General features: G+C 43.7%; 1 protein-coding gene across 1 annotated transcript in view; it reads right to left on the bottom strand.

Moving 5' to 3' along the window:
* LOC145392975 (uncharacterized) overlaps positions 1 to 10,683 on the bottom strand; it is a 152,351-nt gene extending 141,668 nt beyond the window's left edge. The window contains exon 1 of the mRNA XM_080267269.1: positions 10,673 to 10,683. The gene's annotated coding sequence lies outside the window, so the exon portion shown is untranslated. The remainder of the gene's footprint in view (positions 1 to 10,672) is intronic.
* Between the last annotated feature and the right edge of the window lie 9,014 nt (positions 10,684 to 19,697).

Here is a 19,697-nt window from a genome sequence, read left to right as displayed (position 1 = left end):
GCATAAACCCAAACTGCATCTCATCAATATTCACATTTCCCCTTATTATCACTTGTATGACTCTCCATTACCTTCACTATCTGGTCCAAAAGTTTTATGCCTCTATAATACCAAGTGAGCAAATAAATAGCTGCATTTCCTTTTTCATGAAGACCAACTTTCAATGTACACTGTTTTACAACCCATACAAAGATAAAATATCTGGTAAAAAAATACATGAAACCAAAGTATTTGAACACAAGGCTTTTTGAAGCCACACCTTGTGGGATTTTCCTAATTTTCATTATTTCCTGGATACAACTTCTATACGACCATGACACAAATATGTATCGTACAGCTAACGTTCTTTCTGGCAAGAGCCAGTCTATTGTTTGTGATATGCAATTGGGAGACATTCTAATGCATAATGCTTTGGCTTCCTGGTATGGTCACAATCAACAAAACAACGAGTTTTTGCAGTTCATAATACAGTACAGTATAAGAGGGTCAACAACCTAGCTGTGTTCAAATCAATGATAAAATGTCACGACAGATGTTACTGATGAATTCAATCATACCAGGAGTATTGTAAAACAAGGTTGTTGTTGTATAATCCAGGTCTGTCCGACCAGGCAAACCCAATAATCACAGGTAAGCAACTGGTTCGTCATGATGTCTTACAAGTACAGAACAGAACATACATTGTGTAAAGGCACTCTCTTATGGTAGAAAGTGCCTTACCTGGGTCAGTCCTTCCCCAAAGTGAGGTGCAGGGAAATATAAAGAGGTTTGGCTCCTAAGTGGACACCACAGCTGCTTCTCTTCTCCCATGGAGCACAGTGCCACCACATGTGGGTTCCTTGTCAGAACCTGTTAAGAAGACCATGAAACTCTACTGTTTAAATGAAATGCTAACCAAGAAAGATGCCTGAGTTAGGAATGAAGGATGTACAATAGTTTCCACAGTTAGGCTTAGTTTATCATGATAATTATCTATCTATCTATCTATTACCAGACACCTTAATCCTGTAAGGAGTAACCACAAACAAATCATCTCCATGTCGCCCTGTCCCTCGCCATTTCACTGCCCTCCTCCTAGCTCACCCCCCCCCCTCTATCATATACCCTTCCACCCCATCCCTCCATCTCATCCTCGGCCTTCCCTTCCCTCTCCTCCTTTCCACCTCACTCACATACACTCTCCTTCATTAGTCCTCACTCTCGCTCTCCATCCTCTCCACATGGCCAAACCACTTCAAAGCATTTCTCTTAACGCTTTCTGTTGCATCCACATCCACACCACAGCACTCCTTCAATTCCTCATTTGCCAGGCTGTATCTCCATGTAACTCCAAATGCTCCTCTCAAATAACTCATTTCCACAGCTCTCACTCTTGACTTGTGTCCTTTCAACAAGGTCCAAGCTTCACTTCCACATGCTAGAGTTGGTATCACAATACTATAAGGCGGCAACTTTTTAATTTCCATGATCACTTCCCTATTTCTTATTATTGCTTTCAAAGAACTGGCAACCTTTTATCCTTGTTGTAACTTTTCAAGCACTTCCTCCTCCAAACTTCCATCCTTACTCATCATACTATCCATGTAATTAAAGGCACTCACATTTTCCATTTCCTCATCACCCAACATCACTGTATATTCAGTGGCTTCATTTCTCTCAAAGAGCTTTACTCTTCTCTACATTCACCTTTAGATTTCGTTTCTTCCATACTCTCTCAAATTCATTCACCAAGCCTTGCAGTTCCCTGTCGTCTTCACTTAACCCCTTAACCGCGGGGCGTCACTTTCGTGACGCTCGGCTACAATGGATCATACCGCGGGGCGTCACTTTTGTGATTCTGTGTTATTTTGAATTATCCCGGGCTCTCAAGTGGTGGCTTGTATCATATATCAGTACTGCCAATGTCCAACAATAGTCAGCACTCCAAATCTCATCTGTACTCCCATCCATTGTTGACATTTTAGCTATTTTAACCCCTTCCTGACTCCCCTCCCTACCTGCCCTCCATTACCCTCTCCTCTCACCTCCCACGCCGCGCTGCGCTACGGAAATTTCCCCCTTCTCTTTCCAAAGATTTCATCCATTGAAATAAGGCCTATGCCCTATATTTTTACCCAATAATATATACCAAAAAAAAACAGGTAAGTGATAGTGTTATACTCCAGAAATTGCCTAATTATCACCTGACAACACCTCACGTGCATTCATTCGCTACATTACCACGGTAATTTCCCCTTTGATTTATGCCTTGTAATCGATGTCTGTAATAAAAATATATATCAGAAAGGAAGGGAGAATCCTAATTGACATTTACAGTCACCTGGAACTACCTATTTCTATATTTATTGCCGAGATTTTCTACCTATAAAAAATTAGCATGTAAGTTAGCAGCAGTAAGCCTAAAGTGTCATTGTCAACCCTTCCCTTCTCAGATAATTTACCCCCTTCTTGACTCCCTCCCTACTTGCCCTCCATTACCCTCTCCTCTCACCTCTCACGCCGCGCTGCGCTACGGAAATTTCCCTCTTCTTTTTCCACAGATTTCATCCATTGAAATAAGCCCTATGCCCAATATTTTTACCCAATAATATATACCAAAAAAAAAACAGGTAAGTGATAGTGTTATACTCCTGAAATTGCCCAATTATCACCTGACAAAACCTCACGTGCATTCATTCGCTACATTACCACGGTAATTTCCCCTTTGATTTATGCCTTGTAATCAATGTCTGTAATAAAAATATATATCAGAAAGGAAGGGAGAATCCTAATTGACATTTACATTCACCTGGAAGTACCTATTTCTTTATTTATTGCCGAGATTTTCTACCTATAAAAAATTATTCTGTAAGTTAGCAGCAGTCAGCCTAAAGTGTCATTGTCAACCCTTCCCTTCTCAGATAAGCTGCGGCATTTAGTTCCTTGTCCTCCACTGCAGAGACAACATGTCGCACTCGCGCCCCGCCATTCCTGCCGCTTCTGCGCCCATTGCAAAGGGCCCCGTGACCTCTACCCCCAAGAAAAGTGTTGAGGCAAGCAGGAAAGGCCTCAGTGACTCTGCAGTGGCACGAGAACTTGCTGAATTGTCGATGATAATAATGGACAGCGATTTTGACGATTCCGGTGAATCGTGTGATGAGCCGGGTGAACTTATCGCGCCAGAAACAGCGACAACAAGTGCTCCTACCAGTGAATCTGTGTGTAGCTCCAAGGGAAAGGAGCCTTTAGTGCAGGAAGGAAAAGAATTTGGGAAGGGAGTGAAAAGGCGGCGTGTTAGCCCCAGAACAATGCCCCCACGTGACCCAGCCCGCCATGAGTCACGAGATCATTCACCTCCCCGTTCCCCAAGCCCCGCTTTACTCATCTCGTCATCATCGTCGGCTGAGTTATCTCCGGAGTCTTCGTCGTCGGAGTCACCACCAGCATCAACAGTGAAGGCCGGCCGTAGAGGTAGAGGTAGATCTAAGAGAGTGAGAAGTAGTGTAGCTAGTAGGGTAAGGGCTGCTAGTGCTGTACGGCAACCTAGGGTCAGTGCGAGTGACCTTGACCGTGATAAGCCTCCCTCTCAGCCAACCTCCACCACCACCACCACCACCACCATCCCTCCACCGCCACGCCAGGGAATCCTGGACGCCTTCGCGTGGACGGAAGGGTCAGATTTTGTCCCCGAAAACCTGGTTTTCGATGAGAGCTCGTCAGGAGTTCAGCCTGCCTTCACTATGGACGAAAATGCTGAGTGTGTCGACTACCTTTTGGCCTTCCTAGATGACGAAGTCATGCAGCACATATGTGATGAGACTAACAGGTTCGAATCACAACATGCTGCTAGTGGTACAGGTGCAGCCAAGATGCAACAGTGGACCATGCTGGGAGTGCAGGAGCTGTATGTGTTCTTTGCCCTCATGCTTCTTATGCCACACTCCAAGAAGCATGAGTTGGAAGAATACTGGTCCATGGACCCCTTACTACCCTCACCGACCTTCAACAAGTACATGGCCAGAGATCGCTTCCGGAACATCATGGGAAACCTGCACTTTGCCGATAATGATGTACCTTCCCAAACCGACCCACTCTGGAAGATCCGGGAGATTCTGAACAGAATGAAGGATAAGTTCATGTCATTCTTCCACCCATTTCAGAAGGTTGTCATTGATGAGTCCTTGGTTCTGTTCAGAGGACGTCTTCGGTTTGTCCAGTACATTCCAAGCAAACGCCATCGCTTTGGAATTAAGTTCTTTGTACTGTGCGACTGTAAGACGGGGTACATCCTTGACTTCGTCATATATTCAGCCAGCACTGTCGATCTCGATAAAACACACCCCCTTGGCTTCTCAGGCTGTGTAGTGAAAGTGCTCCTAGAAAAGTATTTTGGTGGGAATCATGTGCTGTATACAGACAACTACTATACAGCACCGAAACTTGCCAAATACCTTTCTGAGCACGGCATTGGCTCCTGCGGCACTGTCAAAAGTAATCGTGCCAACTTCCCCAAATTCCCAGAGGCAGGAAACTCGCAGCGAGGAGACGTGCACCTACGCAAGTCTGAGAAGATGCTGGCAATACGGTGGCATGACAAGAGAGTCGTGCACATGCTCACCACCGTACATAAGGGGGAGATGAGAGACAGTGGGAAGGTCAACCGTAGGACAGGTGAACCTGTGATGAAACCTGATGCTGTGTTGGACTATAATATAAACATGCGGCTGGTGGACAAGTCCGACATGATGATTGGTGAGATCGACTGCCTCAGGAAGAATACTAGGTGGTACAGGAAAGTTTTTCTGCATCTCATAGATATGACGATGCTGAACGCCTTCATCCTGTACAAGATGAAGGTAAAGCCACCCAAGTCCTTCTCCCTGAGGTTGTTCGCCAGGACTTGTGTCCAGCAGCTGCTGGAAAAATATGGTAAGGTGCAAGCAGCAACTCCAAGGCACCATCCAGTTACACTTCCCGACCGACTTGAGCAGAGGGCGTATATGGATCGGCACAGACTTGAGCTAATGCCTGCCACAGGGAAAAGGAAGGCTGCGATTCGCAGGTGTCAGGTATGTGCGCATACCACACGCCGCACACCTGAGCATAAACGCACCTCTTGGCAGTGCGCTGAATGCCAGGTTCCCCTCTGTGTAACCTGCTTCTTCGATTATCACAGCCAGAAGCAGTTCTAACAGTGCAAGTGTGGAAGCAGAATTATTTGGAAATAATGTGTAAATAATGTGTAAATAATGTGTAAATAGCAGGTGAAAGCAATGGATGTTCAGTTCATATGATTGAACAGTGTACTATAGTTTCATCTTACTGAAAGTGACAGTGAATAACATATTGTAAGTAAAATAGAAGGGTAAATATTGAAAATAGAATAGAAAATGTAAATAGTAATGTAAGTAATTAGTAATATAAGAATATGAGTACAAATAATTTATGTTATAACAGTGAGAGTGAATCCGTTGGCTCTCTACGTATTTTACTGACTGAAAAATAGAATGACTTCAGTGACAATAAAATAATACGACTGAATGAAACTTATGGAGAAAGACTCCAGATATATATAAGTGTGATATAGTAATAGAAATATAAAGTGTGAGGGGTTTTATGAATAATAAATGACAGAGTGCCTAGAGCGAACTAGCGCAAGTGTGGCGATCAGACGCGCTCGTAATTTCCATTGCTTTCACACTGTTTTTTTTTTTTTAGTATGGATCCCAAACTACTTGAAAATGGTAGAATAGTGTTTATAGTGTTTGTATCTGGCTGTGGTAATCATATAACGGGTTGTCGGGAAGTGTAAAGTGGAGACTTAGTTACCCTACTTCAGAGGTCTCCACAAGTCCTACGGAAACTGACGAAGGCTCAACAATCATTCCAGGAGAAAGCTGAAGGTATGTGCTATAAGCATATATAATTTTATTATTCTAGGACTAATAACTGATTTTTAGCAAATATTTTTTGAGAGTCTGTCGGAGCCCAAATAACCCCGCGGGACACGCAAGTAATTGGTAAACAAGCCCGCGGTGTAGGGGTTAACAACACAGTATCATCTGCAAACAACAGTACAGGGAGTTTCCAAACACTGTCCTCTCTCATTCAGGCTGCTCCAACATCCACTGCCCTACCTAGTACATATCTCCTTTATAACTCCATCTATAAACAGATGGACTAACCATGGAGACATGACACATCCCTGTTTCAAACCAACATTCAAATTGAAAAATTCACGCAGTTCACTATCCATACACACTGCAGCCTTAGCACCCTCATACATTTTCTATAAGACATTCAGCTACTTACCATTTACTCAATATACTGCTTTTATTTGCCACATCCTTTGTCTATCCACTCTGTCATATGCTTTTGCCAGATCCATGAAGGCCATGTACAACTTCTTTCCCTTCTCTAGAAACTTTCCACTGAAGACCTAAGGATGAATATATCTACACAGCCTCTTCCCCTCCTAAAACCTCTTCTCCAACTAATTCCTCTGTTATTTCCCTAATTCTGTCAATATGCATCCTACCATATACTTTTCATATTACACTCAGAAGACAAATGCCCTTATGATTACCACACACTTCATTTTCCCCTTTTCCTTTGTCTATCTATCTATCTATTGCCAGACGCCTCAATCCCGTTTGGGGTGGCCACAAACAAATCGCCTCCAAGTCGCCCTGTCCCCCGCCATTTCACTGCCCTGCTCCCAACTCACACCCCCCTCTCTCATATACCTCTCCACCCCATCCCTCCATCTCATCCTCGGCCTCCCCCTCCCTCTTCCCCCCTCCACCTCACTCACATACACTCTCTTCGTCAGTCTTTCACCCTCCATCCTCTCCACATGGCCAAACCACCTCAGTGTGTTCCTCATAATGCTTCCTATCACATCCACATCCACACCACAATGCTCCTTTATATCCTCATTCGTCAGCCTGTCTCTTCACGTGACTCCAAAGGCTCCTCTTAAATAACTCATTTCCACTGCTCTCACTCTTGACTTGTGTCCTTCCAACAATGTCCAAGCTTCACTTCCGTACGTTAGAGTTGGTATCACAATACTGTCATGTAGTAACTTTTTCACTTCCATGCTCACTTCCCTGTTTCTTATCACTGCTTTCAAAGAACCAGCAACCTTTCTTCCCTGCTGTACCCTTTCAAGCACTTCACCCTCCAAACCTCCATCCTTACTCATCACACTACCCAAGTACTTAAACGTACTCACATTTTCCAATTCCTCACCATCCAACCTCGCTGTACATTCACTAACTTCACCTCTCTCAAAAACCATCACTTTACTCTTCCCTACATTCACCTTTAGATTCCCTTTCTTACACACTCTCTCAAACTCATCCACCAAGCCTTGCAGCTCCCCTTCGTCTTCACTCAACAACACAGTATCATCTGCAAACAACAGTACAGGGAGTTTCCAAACACTATCCTCTCTCACCAGGGCCACTCCAACATCCACTACCCTACCTTGTACCTCTTTTATTACTCCATCCATGTACAGATTGAACAACCATGGAGACATGACACATCCCTGTTTCAAACCAACTTTCAAAGAGAAAAATTCATTTAGTTCACCATCCACACGCACTGCAGCCTTCGCACCATCGTACATACTCTTCACAGCATTCAACAACTTCCCATCTACTCCATATATTCTTAACACTTTCCACAATCCTTGTCTATCCACCCTGTCATATGCTTTCTCCAAATCCATGAAAGCCGCATACAACTTCTTTCCCTTCTCTAGAAACTTTTCCACTAAAGATCTAAGAATGAATATCTGATCTACACAACCTCTTCCCTTCCTAAAGCCTCCCTGTTCTTCTCCAACTAATTTCTCTGTTCTTTCTCTAACTCTGTCTATAAGTATCCTACCATACACTTTTCCTATTATACTAAGAAGACAAATCCCCCTATGATTACCACACACTTCTTTTTCCCCTTTTCCTTTGTACAAGGGAATAATTATACCTGACTTCCAATCCTCCGGGACTCTACCTTCCTCCCAGGCCAATCTGCACATCTTCCACATCCATTCTACTACTATCTCTCCCCCATGCTTCAGCATTTCACCACACACTCCATCAATTCCTGGGGCTTTCTCCGATTTAACTTTCTTCATTGCTTCCACAACTTCTATCCTACTGATTTCTTCCTGTCTTCTCACCTCCCTCCTTCTCCCAGCCATTCCCCAGCCACTTATACTCGCATTACTTCCATCCTCTATGTTCAACAATTCCTTAAAGTGTTCTCTCCATCTGTTCACTCTTTCTCCCTTCTCCACTAGTAATCTACCATTCTTATCTTTCACTCCCCTGCTAACTTCACTTCCACCCTGTCTTACTCTTTTCACTTCTCTCCAGAACATTTTCTTACAGTCCCTCCACTTTACACTCAAATTCCTTCCAAATTCCTCATCCACTCTCTTCTTACTCTCTCTTACTAATCTTTTCACCTCTCTCTTTCATTCCACATATAACTCTCTCTTCCGCCTCTCAACTTCTTCCACGCCCCTATTTCTCATCCATTAATTGTATGCTTTCTTCTTTTGTGCCACAGCCTGTTTCACCTCTTCAGTCCACCACGCTGTTCCTTGCACCCCCCTCCGTCTTCTCTTCCTTCCACACTGACTTTCAATCCTCCAGGACTACCATCCTCCAAAGCCAATCTGCACATCTTCCATATCCATTCTACTACTATTTCTCCCCCATGTTTCATCATTTCCCCCCACACTTCTCAATTCCTGAGGCTTTCCCAAATTTTACTTTCTTCACTGCTTCCACTACTTCCATCCTACTGACCTCTCCCTCCCTTCTGACCTCCCTCCTTCTCAAAGCCACTTATACTCGCATTACTTTCATTCTCTATGTTTAACAGTTCCTTAAAGTGTTCTCTCCATCTGCTCAATTTTCCCCCATTCTCCACTAGTAATGTACCATTCTTATCTTTCATTCCCCTACCAACTTCTTTATCACCTTTTCTAACTCTCTTTACCTCTTTCCAGAACATTTTTTTTTACATTCCCTCCACTTTACACTCAATTCCTTCCTAATTCCTCATCCACTCTCTTCCTACTCTCTCTTGCTAATTTTTTCACCTCTCTCTTCCTCTTACATATAACTCTCTCTTCCTTCCCTCAACTTCCTCCATGCCCTTGCTTCCCATCCACGCACTATATGCTTTCTTCTTTTATGCTACTGCTTGTCTCACCTCTTCATTCCACCCTGCTGTTCCTTGCACCCCCTATCGTCTTCTCTTCACCCCACACACCACCTCACGTGCTGCACAGATTTCTTCTGTGAATATCTTGGACACACTTTCCACCTCCCCCACCTGCTCAAAATCATATTTAAACAATCATTCCTCCACTTCTCTTTTATATTCTGCCTTTTTTCCATCCTCCTGCAACCTTTCTACACTCCTTGTATGGACTACTTCCTCCAGTCCTTCCCTCCCTCTATTCCTCCATTTCACTTGAACCCTGAAAAGTTCACTCCCCCCAACCTCTGTATGCTCTTCCATCCATTACATACCTTCTCAGTCTGTCATCTACACACACATAATCAATCACTGTCTTCCGTTCATTCAGCTCACCATGCACCCTTCTCACCACTTGTAACGAATACCTGTGGATCATTTTCTGCCTTAAGAGGGTACTGGCTATAACTAACCCCCTCCCCGCACGAATGTCCACTAGAGCACTGCCATTCTCATCCACTTCTGCGGGCATAACCCACTCACCAGCTACTCCATCCACCTTCACATTCCCTACTTTTCCATTCATATCTCCAATCAAAAACATTCTCTCATTCCTTTCAAACTTTTCCATGCGTGCTTTCACATTTGCCCAGAACTCTTTCTTCACTCTGCTTGCACAATCTTGCGCTGGCGTATACATACGCAGAATCGCCCATGTTTGTAAACCTACTTTTAATCTTACCCAGGCAATCCTTTAACCAACTGATCCATGCCCTTTTATATTCTCCTTCCATCTCTTGCACACAACAATACATACTCCCTCTTTTTCCCTCTCATTCTCACCTACTTCTGCACACATACTGTACCCCATCCATACTCCTACTCTCTCACACTCTCACTTCATCATGAAGTCTCAGTTAATCCACATATGTCCACTCTTGCACCCTCACGCACCTGGATAATCTTTCCCTCTTTTACCTCGTCATTTGCGCATCCCTAACATTCCATGTTGCAATCCGTTCCATAATAATAATAATAATCCTTAGTATTTCAATGTGAGAATCATGGTCAACGCTGTATAAAGCACATTTTCTACACTATACCGTTTTCCAGAATTACCCTGGCGGAAACATAGTCATCCTGGGCTTGGTTACTCATTTTACACAAGGAAGGTAAGAGTGCCAGCCGTTAGTCCAAGTGGCACTACGTGAGCAAGAAATCCCAAGCACACTTCAGCAGTAGATCCATCTGGGCATCAATTGGTTGAGTGCCCTAACTCCCCAGACCATCCAACTTAAACAATTGAAAGAAGACAATGGGAATGTAATACACTACAGCAGTACGCAGCACAAAGGCCCACCCACGAACTCCCTGCACGTGAACTGTTTCACGATGGGGGAAGTACAGTACAGTACTGTACTCATGTGTGACAACTGTATATCTGAATAAAAAAAAAATTCTGGATATTTACCGTGTGAAATTCTTGGCTGCTGATACAGTAAGAATGTTTCAGGAATCTGCTGGTTAAGCAGCCAATGAAGCTGCAGAGCCACAAGTGCCAGCAAGTAGCCACACAGAGGTTGAGCAGGTCAGAAAACTCGTACCAGTCAAGTAGCCTCTGAAACTATGAAACAAGGATTGTACTGGCTGCATATCCACTGACAACATGAATTAGTTTTTTAAATGATTTTACATAACAAAATTATAGGACTATTGTGTCAATATACTTGTTACTTTCTTGCAATACTAAAGCTTCCTTTTATCTTTTATTATGAGTTAAATAACTTTATTCCTACTGTAATACAAGTGGTTTTCTGACAACATGAATCAGTCTTTTATATCACTTTACATAACATAATCATCAGACTACTGTCAATGCATTTTTATCCTCTCTTGTATAGTAATCCCTCTACTATCCGATGTAATAGAGCCAAAGGCATGTCCAGAAAGTGGTCCCATCTGAAAAGTGGGCCCCTAGCTCCTGGACTGGTACTTAAGGACCTTAACCCAGCCTAAATTTGAAAGCCACCTAAATAACTCACTACCGGACATGCATAGCACCTATTTAAACCTATTTAAGATCCTATTCACACCAATAATGGACATAAAGCATGAAATAAATGAAAAGGAACCAAACAATGAGGAATCAGAAGTGACTGTATCTCAGCCAGGGTACTTACAGCACATTTGTGCCGGCTTTTCTAAGGTTTTGGCAGTGGTGAAAATGCTCTTGAAGCATGTACAGTAATCAAGTGTTGTGCTGCACTTAGTTCTTTGAACTGTGAGTTACAGTACCCTCGCATCCAACACGCGTTAGTCCAGCACGATTCGGGTCCAGCACGGAGAGCAATTAGTATTATTTAATACGATTTAATTACTGCAACACGAGTGTGTTAGCATAACACGCACAGAGCTCCGAGAAGTGGGCGAAATCCGTAGAGTTCACTCTAGCACGATCATCCCCGGTCCAACACTGTCATACTGGACATTCCCATGATGGTGATAGCCAATGAAAACTTCTGATCAAGTAGCCTTCTCCGTCCGCTATCGTGACATGATCGTGATGCCGCCCAATTAAAAACGCTTCTGGTGTCATGTGATGTTTTGTTTAAATTTCTCCCGCCACAGCGCCACTCAGTCGTATAATTGCATTGGAAGGTGCCTTTTCTTGCTGCATTTTCTGCCCTTGTTACTGCATTTTACCCTGCTCACAATGCCTAGGAAGCCTTCTGAGAACCCCAAGAAGCGTCGGCACCTCCCTCAGGCCACCAAGCTAGAAAGCATCGAGAGGAAGAAGAAAGGGGAGAGGAAAGTTGACATTGCCAAGGCCTACGACATGAATGAAGCCAACGTGAGGATCATAATAAAAAACTAAGACAAGATCCTGGCAGCCGAAGGCTATCACACGGCACTTCATACCAGGTTTGCCTAGGATACGATGGTAAATCGGAACGGTAACGTGGTAAAATTGCCGACAATACCACGGGCATTTGGAATTCATCTGGATGGATTCCTGCCGATACGACGGGCAAAACAGTGTGACCAAAACCCAGGCAACTCGACAGAGAATGTATCGTACTACAGCATTGAACATTTAGCCTGACACTGAATACATATTAATATTTTAGAATAAATATCAATCGTTTTGAAATCCTTCTCATCGGCGTGTGTACCAGTTTATAAACAAAGTTGCTTCTCCTTATTCTCTACCGAGTCAGCGACAGCGATCACTTTCCACAGTCACAAGACGGGGCTCTGGCAACAGCATGAGAAGCATGCACTTTGCCGAGGATTACAGTGCTAGGACAGGCAGAAGCAGGACTTTCCATGGCTGTGGACGAAGAGAGTGATTCTGAGTGTGATTTCGAAGGATTTATGAGGGAGGTTGAGGAGGAGCAACAGCCATTACTCGCTAGTGACGCCAGCAGCCATCCTCCGGGGACCCAGTACGACTACCTACAGCCTTGGATACCACCTTCCATTCCCAGCAAGCCCAGCAACACTATCCTAAAAGGTTAGTTATCATTCACAGCACAGTACCATTTATTATAATTACAATAGTACCAATATATGTATACTGTAGGTATATGGTAGGTATTTAGGGTGACTTTTCCGAGAATTGCTGACATAATTCATTTTTCCCCATAAGCTCTATTGTTAGTCCAACACGTTTTTGGTCCAACATGTGACCCATGCATGACAATATTACCATGCTGGACGCAAGGGTACTGTATATATATATATATATATATATATATATATATAACAGTAATTCCTCCAATATCCGACGTAATAGGGCCATAGGCAGGTCCGGATGGTGGTCCTGTCCGGATATTGGACCCCAGCTTATGGACTTGTACTTATGGACCCTAACTCAGAGAAACACCTATACAAATCCCTCTGGACATGCATAGCACCTATTTAAGACCCAAATCACACCAATAAGGGACATAAAAGACTGAAATAAATGCAAAAGAACCATAAAATGAGGTTTTAGAGGTGAGTTTATACAATATTAAACATTCTGGGTACTTACAAGTCCCTGGCTCCTGGACTGGTTTGAACCGCCAGTTTGTAGTCCACAGTTAATCCTCTGCACTCTAAATTCTAATTTCTTAACACTGCACAACACTGTAAATTCCTGTGTGTTCTAGTGGCGAGGTATTGCAGTTTATTCACTGTTTATTCACAAAAAACAAGCACCTGTGGCTTGCACTGCTATGAGCATCTGCTCTTGATCAGAGTTAAGCTGTGACTGTTGATGATGGCGGGGTAAAAGAGTTGCCAGATCTTAACGGCCACATTACCAATCTCCTCAACTTTCATTACCAAATTTAACTTTTCATTACCAAATTCATAAAGCTGGCATTTATTCTTCACTAATTATATATACATGTGGAAATACATGTAATCACTCTCCTTATAATTAACACCATGTTGATTATTTTCACGTTATGTAGGGTAGCAGATTAATCAGAGAGAGCAAACAATCCACCATCTCCATCCTGTGTATCCTCATACATGTGAAAAATCCATTTGGTAGCATTATTCTGATTCATTACCAAACGAATTTTTCATTACCAAATTGTCCCACACTTGGTAATGAAAAATACCATATGGCAACCCTGACAGGGGAGGGGGGAGGAAGGAAGGGGTGAAGGGACCATGGTGTAACAGCTGTTCGGCGGCAGGCGGCAATCTCAAATTACAGGTGGCAAAAAAGTCAGATTTTTTTCGAATTTTTTGTGGTTTTTGGCCCATTTTGGGAATATTGGATCCCAGGATGATTATGTCCGGTTAGTGGGGATGTTCGGATATTGGGCGTTCGGATATTAGATGGATTACTTATATGATATATATATATATATATATATATATATATATATATATATTTATGCCACATATGGAACGTGATTGTATGACTTATTATCCTACTAATTATAATTTAAAGGCATATGTATTATATAATATTGTGGTTAATAGAGCCTGTTCTTTTGTTTCTGATGAAAACTGACTGAAGATGGCCACCGGGGAAGAAGCAAGTAACAGTCCACCACAGCCAAAGCGTCCACAAGTGGAATGCATCATCCACAGTTCTGATGACACCGATAAGCTGGTTTCACCACAGACTGTTGAATCCTGGAGAACTCTGCTCAGAGCAGCTCAGATAAGAAACCATGCACCAGTTCTGGAGCTGGCAAAAGACATTCCTGAGGGAAAGATTCCACCAATTTACTATCATAGAAAGTGTCGCAGTATATTCACGATGAAAAAACTTCTTGATGGCATCCTTTCAAAAGAACAGCCAAGTGCCATAAGTTCCACTGACGAGAAAGTATGTAAAAGAGCAGCTCGGCCGGCCCCAAGTCCATCTAGGATTTATGTTGCTAAGTGCATATTTTGTGAGAAAACCGACAAATACGCCAAGGGACAGAAAACGAGACATTCTGGTACAGTGTCGAGAACTGTGAGCTGACGCAAAGATCAGAAGTGCAGCCACAAGGAAAATGGACAGCAGAATCCTTGCTTTTGTTAGTAGAGACCTTGTAGCAGCTGAAGGACACTACCACAGATCCTGCTATAGACTCTACACCAAGGATGAAGTAGTCCAGAAAGAAGTTTCCGACAATGAAGATGATGAAGCTGAAGTCAGGTATGAAGCTGCTGTGAACCAGTCGTACAATGAGCTATTCCATTTCATCAGGACAGAGTTGTTTGGTAATCCTCAAGTGATGACAATGGCTGAACTCACTGCTGGACTGGTTGCTTCAATGAACTCCAAAGGCATTGCTCAAGTCAAAGAGTCGACCAAGAAACACCTAAGGCGGAAGCTAGAAAGTGAGTTTGCAGGAACTTTGCACATTTTTCCTGATGGAAAAGGAAAACTCCTAATAACTCCAGATAATCTGTCCATCATGGAAGTTGCCAAAGAAAATCAGTCTCTCAAATGGGAACTACAGACCTTGAAAAGTGCTAGTGCTCAAGATGTTATAGCCAAAGCTGCCATCAAATTGAGGTCGGCTATCAAGAGTCAAGATATACCTCAAGCTTGGCCACCTGAGGTCAAACCAGAATCAGAATGCCCAACCATTCCAGAGTCACTCACTGTCTTCCTGCAGTATCTACTTACAGGATCTAATGATCCTGATAAAGCATCACAGAGAGTTCAATGACTTCTGCATTCACTGGGTCAGGACATTGTATATGCAGTCACATGTGGAAAGATCAAGTCTTCCAAGCACATCATTGTGCCATTCAGTGTTAAGTCACTGACCGGGAATGTGGAGCTGATAAACATCCTGAACCGACTTGGACACAGTGTCTCCTATTCACAGATGGAAAAGATCGACACAACCCTGTGTCTTCAGAAACTCTCATCATCAGGGAGTGACATTGCCCTACCAAATAACATCCATCCTGGCGTATTCACAACACTAGCCTGGGACAATATTGATCGCCTTGAAGAAACTGTCAGTGGTGAGGGAACATCTCATCGAGTCAATGGAATTGCTGTGCAAGCAAAGCCAGCCAACCCAGTTCCTGTCCTGCCCATGCCCACTGCTGCGAAAACAAAGAAGAGAAGCACTGATGCACCTTCACCAATGTTACCAATTTACAACGCTGGGAAGCAGGTGGGGTCACCACAAAGCAAAAGTGCAGATGCCGATACTACTGCAGAGACTCGGCTTGCCAGAAAGAAGAATCTTGTCTGGGTGGTGGAACGTATATCACAACAAGAGGACCAGTCAGTCAGTAGCTGGACAGGCTTCAACATCCTGGCTCGAGGTGAGATGACGGTCATCCCTGACAATGTAGGTTATCTGCCTACCATCAATGCTCCAGCAACACAGATGTCTACTGTGAACGAGGTGCTTAACCAGTCACTGAGGATCATGCAGTCCTTGGGACTGACAAAGATTGCCTGCGTCTTTGACCAAGCCTTGTATGCAAAAGCTGTAGAGATCACATGGAAACACCAGGAGAAGTTTAATGATATCATAATCAGGCTTGGTGTGTTCCACACCATCTGCATCATGCTGGCAATAATAGGAAAGAGCTTCCAAGATGCTGGATTCCGGGACCTTTGCACTGAGTCTGGTGTAATTGCAGAAGGCTCCGTTGCTGGTGTCATGGATGGCCGCAAGCACAACAGGGCAGTGCAGCTATATAAGCTCATGTATGAGGCCCTCATGAGATTGGCATGGAAGGGTTTCCTGTTGTGGATGGAAGCAACCCACATGAATGACATGATTTATTTGGATGAGGCCCTGATGACCACTGATGACCTTGGTAAGGAAGTCTCACAGACCAGTTTGAACAAGGTCCTGGAGAACAACTCATGCACACGCATCCTGGAACTGTTTGAAGCGTACTGTGAGATCCTCAGAGGTGGAAATGGTAGCCTCTCCGCTTTCTGGATGTCCTACTTGGACATGGTGGAAATCTTGTTAGGGCTTATCCAAGCTTCCAGGGAGGGAGACTGGATGTTACACATGGCAAGCATCAGAGCAATGATCCCATGGTGCTTCGCTTATGACAGGATGAATTATGCATGATACCTCCCCTACTACTATGCCCAGATGTCTCAGCTGCCAATCACACACCCAGATGTGTACAGAAAATTCATAGAAGGAGGCTTCTCAGTTCAACTGGGTTCTGCCAATCCCTTTGGCCGAATCCCGGTTGACCAGGCTACAGAAGAAACGGTTAACAAGGACACCCAGACAGCTGGAGGAACAAAAGGATTCAGCTTGAAGCCAGAAGCAGTGAGCAAATACTACCTGACAGCTGAATACAGAAGTATGTACCTCAGACAAGTGAGAGACCTGATAGGTCAAGGCAGGTCCAAACTGTCCCAGGCAGATCTACAGGGTCCAAGGATCAAGAAAGATGAAGCAAATGTTCAAGCTTTCACTGAGCTAATGGAGAATAACTGGCTCAATCCTATGTCCCCTGATGAAATGGATCTACTTAGCCTCTCCACTGGCACCGTGGCTCCACCTGATGTGACCAGGGATCTCTTGAGAGCTATTGAAATAGGAAAAGAGGCTTACCGGGTTTTCAAGCAAAAACGGTTAGATGAGGAGCCACCATCTGTGAAATTCCATGACATGATGAGCAAACAAAATCTGAAGACATTCTCTAACGTCAGCACAAAAACTGCATGTGGAAAGAAAACACAATATGTGGTTCTGAAGGCTGACAAGAACCTGTTCAGCCACATGATCGTGGTGGCTGAGAGCAGGAGGGTGAACATGAAGGATGTCCTTGCCCATCCTTTGGGCCCACTACAATGGGCATTGGCAAATGCGGATGGATCTCTCAGGAAAACAAACAAGGCTGCACTAGGCAGAGAGCTTGAAAAGAACATGTCTCCTGCAGATGACATCCCAACCCCATTTACTAGTATCATTGATGGGATGAGTCTGGTAAATAAACTAAATAGCAACAACAAAATGTTTGTACAGGTTGCAGAGATGGTATTAACCCAAGTCCTTCACGAGGGGGCACAGAGTGGCAGGACTGATGTTATTTTTGATGTCTACCGACAGATATCAATCAAAGATACTGAACGACTGAACCGGGGTGCAGGCACTACTCTCCAATACAAGAACCTTGCCGGTGGACACCATGTTCAGCAGTGGAGAAAGTTTCTGTGCAGTCCTTCCAACAAGACTAGTCTTATCAAGTTTCTGGTGGAAGAGTGGTCACGTCCACAGTATAGAGAGAAACTGCATAGGAAGGTATTATGTGTGACCTGTGAGAAGACGTGCTACAAACATACAGATGACAAGTGTGAGGAAGTAGCAAAGCTAAACTCCACGCACAAAGAAGCTGACGCCCGTCTGGTCTTGCATGCACTGCATGCAGCAAATGCTGGATCAAAGGCAGTTAACATCACAACCGAGGACACTGATGACATGGTGCTATGACTCAGTTTCCAGAAGGACATCACATGTCCCATCTATCAGAAATGTGGGACACAATTGCACACAGTTTGTTGACATCATGAAACTGGCCAGCTCACTTGGAGACAGCATGTGTGCCAGCCTGATTGGGTCATACTCCTTCACAGGTTGTGACACTGTCAGCGCATTTGCTGGTCGAGGAAAGCTGAATGCCCTGAAGATGCTGAGAAAGGACACTTCCTACCAAGAGACTTTCAGTCAACTGGGACAGTCATGGAATGTGGTTGATGACCTGTACCAGAAATTTGAGCAGTTTACTTGTCGCATGTATGTTGCTAACAGCATTACCAGCGAAGTGAATGAGCTGTGCTACCAGATCTTCTGCACAAAACGAGGAGAGGTAGAGTCTAGTCAGCTGCTACCATGTAGAGATTGTCTCTTTATGCATGTTCAACGAGCCAACTATCAGGCAGTGATCTGGAAATGTTGTCTGCAGGCATGCCCTTTGGTGCCAAGCCCCACTAAGTATGGGTGGACAGATGATGATGGCAAGCTGGCCATTCACTGGATGCGCTCCCCTCCCGCACCAGATGTCGTCCTGGAACTGCTAGCATGCAAGTGTGAGCGTTCATGCAAAATGCCAAGCTGCTCATGCCTGTCAAATGGACTTACCTGCACACACATGTGCAAGCTACAGACCTGCAGCAACCAAACACCGCAAGATGATCCAGAACAAGACTTTGAACTCGGAGAGTCAGATGACGAGAAGCAGTTTGATGAGTAAAACAGTGTTGTGAAATAATGTTGAGGCTTTGTTTTGACCAAATACACAGTGGTTTAGCATGATGTCAACGAAACTTAAAGAAGAGCGACTGTACATGTGTGGACACTAGTGAGGCTCTGCCAACTCGGTTGGTACCAAAATTTGTACATATTTTTGTTTGTTGTAGGTCACAAAGAATCAATAATAGATGAACAATAACCTGTTTTAGTTCTCTTGGGCCATCTATCAAATGCATTTAAAGCAGTTATAGTGGTCTTTCATCCCATTTCATGATGTGTTAGTCAGTTATAACCAGCATACTCAAATTTTCAAAATCATTCATTTGTTGAAACAATTTTGTCTCTTGTGACAAAAATGTATATCCAATGTGCATATATCATATATCATCGTGTAGTGGAGTTCAGTACGAACAATCTGAGAGTTTATTTTTAGTGATATGTCAAATAGTTACAAAGTTATGAGAAAAAATGTGTTCCATACATTAATAAAACTGACCAGAATTTTTCCTGTTTCCGTTATGTTCAACAGGTAATAACTACCAAAAAGCTACTCATTACAAATGGTTATCACCATAAATTATGAACTATAGGTACTGCAGTATTCAAAAATCAGCATGGGGTTTTGCCACCTCAGGTGGTAACAATTCATGAAAATTTGGGGTCTGGCCCATAGACTATATTTACAGGTGTTAGGCTTAGGTTAGCTTCCTTGACAGCTGTTAGGCCATTTAGATTCCCTATAAACCTGTTTTTGGGCTCATCTGGGTGGGTTTTGGAATTGGTTTGGGGGGAAACCTAAGGCTG

This window comes from Coenobita brevimanus, chromosome 23 (genome assembly GCF_032717465.1).
Source record: "Coenobita brevimanus isolate Jiangsu-jjx chromosome 23, ASM3271746v2, whole genome shotgun sequence".
NCBI lineage: Eukaryota > Metazoa > Arthropoda > Malacostraca > Decapoda > Coenobitidae > Coenobita > Coenobita brevimanus.
Note: the sequence above shows the minus strand (reverse complement) of the source record. Positions and strands in the feature narration are given on the sequence as shown.